The 4,635-nt window shown below is 44.7% G+C and overlaps 1 protein-coding gene across 12 annotated transcripts in view; it reads right to left on the bottom strand.

The window, feature by feature from the left end:
* The window catches only part of RNF14 (ring finger protein 14), an 18,579-nt gene extending 14,524 nt beyond the window's left edge, over positions 1-4,055 (bottom strand). For 2 of the 12 annotated variants that reach the window (XM_010850407.1, XM_010850416.1), the window contains exons 1-2: positions 3,882-4,055; positions 1,565-1,740 (exon numbers count right to left, since the gene is read on the bottom strand). The gene's annotated coding sequence lies outside the window, so the exon portion shown is untranslated. The other 10 variants (XM_010850412.1, XM_010850417.1, XM_010850414.1 and 7 more) reach the window with 8 other exon arrangements.
* Positions 4,056-4,635: the final 580 nt, after the last annotated feature.

Genomic DNA, 4,635 nt, shown 5'->3' with positions numbered 1-4,635 from the left:
CACTTCATGGCAAACAGATGGGGAAACAGTGGAAACAGTGTCAGACTTTATTTTTATGGGCTCCAAAATCACTGCAGATGGTGACTGCAGCCACGAAATTAAGACGCTTACTCCTTGGAAGGAAAGTTAGACAGCATATTAAAAAGCAGAGACTTTGCCAACAAAGGTCCATCTAGTCAAGGCTATGGTTTTTCCAGTGGTCATGTATGGATGTGAGAGTTGGACTGTGAAGAAAGCTGAGCGCTGAAGAATTGATGCTTTTGAACTGTGGTGCTGGAGAAGACTCTTGAGAGTCCCTTGGACTGCGAGGAGATCCAATCAGTCCATTCTAAAGGAGATTAGTCCTCGGTGTTCATTGGAAGGACTGCTGCTAAAGCTGAAACTCCAATACTTTGGCCACCTCATGCAAAGAGTTGACTCCTTGGAAAAGACCCTGATGCTGGGAGGGATTGGGGGCAGGAGGAGAAGGTGACGACAGAGGATGAGATGGCTGGATGGCATCACCAAATCGATGGACATGAGTTTGAGTGAACTCCGGGAGTTGGTGATGGACAGGGAGGCCTGGTGTGCTGCGATTCATGGGGTCACAAAGAGTCGGACACAAATGAGCAACTGAACTGAACTGAACTGAGAAAAGAAAGCACAATAAAAATTTTTTCAAGGACAATTCACAAACTACTTTGACTTGCTCTCTAAACTTAGAAAAGTGCCTTGCTCACAAAAGCAGTCAAAGTATATTTGATATACTTCTTAAAAATAAACGAATTTTTTAAATCCACAGGAATCTCTATGGCAGGGTTTCTCAGCCTCAGTGCTACTGACATTTTGGAACAGACAACTGTCGTGGGAGGCTGTCCTGTGCATTAGAGGACATGAATCTGCATGTCTGGCTTCAACTTACTAGATGCCAGCAGCATCCCTTTTCCTCAAGAGTTGTGACAATCACAAACATCTCCAGACATAACCAAATATCCACCACACCCCTGCCACTGGGGAGGGGGAAGAAAATTGCTCCACTTGAGAACACCCTACTCTAGAGACTGTTACAAGGATGATAACATGTAAGACAGATAACTGAGGAAGCAGCAAAATAACATTAAAATTTTGAAATAATACCAAATCAATTTTAAGATTTATCATTATTCTAGGTAACACCAACAGTGAAAATATGCTATAATTAAACTGTACAAATGCTTTTTAATTACAGCAACTGAAAGATACACCACACTGTCAGATAATTCAAACATGCAAAAAATATGTAGTGAGAATCTGTGAAAATTAGTAAAACCACCACCAAAAATTACCATTCTATTGATTAAAATACTAGACTATAACTGTGCAAATATGCTCCCTCTTGGCTGAAATATTTTCTAAATTGGAATGCACAAAGAAAAGTTAGGACATGGTTTTTCATGTTATTAAAAAGTGACACTGCAAAACTCAAATTCATTTAAAATAATTCCATTTTCAAAAAGTACATTTTCTAGCAGATGATAATGGTTCTGCTTAAGCTGCGTCCCTACCTAAGACACAGTGATATATTCTATTTAAGGTCAGTTAGTACCTGTTAATAACAACTAGAAGAAAAGGATATCAGCACTGGAGTTTGTATTTCAGCCCCAAGTTTGGAACTCATGCAAATCTCATTTATTCTTAAGATGATGGAGATGAGACTGCTGAAGGTGGATAAAAGGCCAAGATGTAGAACACATACTAGATATACTAGAGAAACCCTGCCATCTGCAGAAAAAAAATACAAAAGATGGTGTTAGCACCCTCTCCAAATTTAAATTCTGAATTTCCGTAACGATCACTTAAAATCAAGCACATCCTAACACACAGTCAATCCTAGTCTACAGCTGCATACTAATCACCTAGGTCAGTCTAACTGAGCCATGTGGTTCAAAGGATATTTGCATGTTCCCAATAATCAGAGTGCCCTTCTTATCTGACCGCCTTCAGCCCTGGGAGGAGCTAAGAACACCAAGGTCATATGAGATGACAGCACAACATGCCCCCATAACAAACCGCTTCCTGCGGTTTTCTTGTTTTTGTTTTTCCTTTCCTCTTCCACTTCTTCTATTCCTTCATTTCCTACCCCTCCAGTTGGTCCTTTTGTCCACTAACGAATTAATCCTGCCAGGGACACTCAACATTAGGTTAATTTAAGGAAGGTAGCAGGGTATTTAAAAACAAAATAATAAAAGTGCTCACACACAAACATTTAAGTCCTATTCTAAATGCTTTACCAGGCTTCTTCAACAGGGAATAAAGGAGAAAGGGAGATTGGTCCATAGATGGGTTCTGGAGAATGCTACGAATACCTTAAAATATGCAAAAAATATAAAACAGTAATTTTAAAGCCATGTTTTCAGATGTGTGACTCCCAAATAAGCTAACAATGAAATTTAGATCAATTTACATGTATCGAGTAGGACTACTATGGACTACATATTAAGTCTTTTCACATCACCTTACAGAACTGTAAATGCTGTAATACACGGTGATAATGTAATTAAGCTTTTTGTTTCTTCCTGTTCAAACATTATAAATGAGGTGAAATCAATTTATACCCAGGCTGCACCCCAGAGCAATTCAGACATGGGTCATCCAAGTTCACCATGTTATTCTACTGTGCAGCCAAGATTAAGAAACTCTACTCCAAGCTGTTTCCCATTGGCAGCTCCTCATGACCCAACTCACCAGACCCCAGCTTCTGAAGCTGCCATAGGTCCCAGTCCCTTAATTAAAATTGCTGACATGAATTTCTTTTTCTATTCAGTCTTCAAGACCCATCTCCAAAACCCCCATTCCATGTAAAACTTCCAATTAGCATGTCTTTCTTTAAAAATTCAGAAAACCATTTTTTATTGTAACTTTCCTATGACATTGTCACACCCCACCTTGCATTACAGTTTTTCCTCTGAACTTGCGCTTCCTCTCCTACAAGACTAAATTAGTTCCTTAAGGGCGACGATCAAGTGTCTTGCCTCTCTCTATATTGCTCTCAGAATCTAGCAGTGCTTTAGGTTAGACACTGGAAAAAGTGAGACCTGAACTGGGGTGAGATGTGGTTGCTGCAATGGCGGACTAGAATCAAGGTTCAGGGACTGCACTGCCACATCCCACCAGGAGCACGTTGGGTTGGTCGTCACAGTAACAGCAAAAAGAGTGAACTCTTACCATGTGTCAGGCATTGTTGTAAGCCCTTTAAATGCACTAACCCGTTAGATTCCCACAACCCCATGAAGAAAGTCCTACTCCTATTTCCACTATACACAGAAAAAGGACATTTTAAGTCCACGCTGGCTCAAGGTCACAGAGCTAATATAAAAATAAAACGGGGTTCAGATCACCTTGTTTCTTCAGCTGTTAACACAGGAACAAGAATAAACCCCGGTGTCAGGAAAAGAGAGAATTCAAGTTTAATATGACTTTTAGGCAAACCGGAAACCGCTACAAAAGTGAGGGAAGCCCCTCCTCCGCCGGGTTTCCCTCGGGCCTGGGAAAATCCTACTCATTCTCCCAGGCCACACCATGAAGGTTTCACCCATGGCCGGGAGGCAGGGGGTCAGCACGCCGCTGCCGTGTCTCCACGGCTCACTGCGCGGCGTATGGAGTCGTCGTTTGTGCGACTCACCTACAGCTGGGTGGCAGGCCCGAGCCCTGCTACCTGCCCCAGCGCTTGGAAACGAAGGACGCTGCGCGCGTGTGAGCCCGCCCAGGGGTCCCGAAGGGGCAGGGCCTTTCTCCTCTGGGCACCCCGCGGACCTTTACCGGGCCGGGTCCCGGGTCCGGGGAGTTAAAGCCTGCTAAGCAAGCAGTCCCGGCCCGGCCGCCCTTCTCTGCCTCGCGCGCCTGGAGCGCAGTTCCCACCGTACCTTCCGGTTGCCCCACCGCGCCGGGCTCGAAAGTTCCGCCCTCCAACCTAGCTCCGGATCCCCTCACCTCCACTCGCTGGCCCCGCCTGGAGACGCCCGGCTCAACCGGCGGACCGCCTCTTCCGTCTTCGGAGCTGTCAGCTGAGCCGGGCGGATCTGGCTGGGAGGCCTCGGCGAAAGAAGGGCTCTGCGCAGACGCCGTGACCGCCGCGGCCTCTCGGCCGCCCCCCGCAGGTCAAACCGGCGCTGCAGCCGTGACCACCGTCACCGTACCGCTGCCCACCACACTTAAGTATGCCTGTGGAGACGATGACACAAATGCAGATTCTGGGGCCCCTGCTGGGAATGTGCCTCGGAATTAGAATTTCTACCAATCACTAGAGGTAAATCACGAGGCAGAAAACTACCTGGGGTACACCTGCTCCCCCAAGTAGAGAAGGCAAGCCTCTTCCTCCCGGGACTCCGGTCTCAGAAATGCTACCTATCTTTCTGGCACCTCCACTATGAAGGCATTCGCTCATTGGTCATATTGTAACAGTAATAACTACTGTTTATTAAGTGTTTATTAAGCGTAGGGATGCTTCAAGTTCTGTACTCACGGTTTTATGTAAATTTTCACTTCATTATAACCTTAAAATTTAGATACTATTTGTTATTCCTGCTTTAAAAGTGAAGAAATTGAGAAAGGTTCAAGAATTTACCAAAGCGTATAGGCTGAGTGGGAATTCAAATTACATGTCCCCTACCTCATGCC

Source organism: Bison bison, unplaced genomic scaffold (genome assembly GCF_000754665.1).
Source record: "Bison bison bison isolate TAMUID 2011002044 unplaced genomic scaffold, Bison_UMD1.0 scf7180017864291, whole genome shotgun sequence".
Taxonomy (NCBI): domain Eukaryota; kingdom Metazoa; phylum Chordata; class Mammalia; order Artiodactyla; family Bovidae; genus Bison; species Bison bison.
Note: the sequence above shows the minus strand (reverse complement) of the source record. Positions and strands in the feature narration are given on the sequence as shown.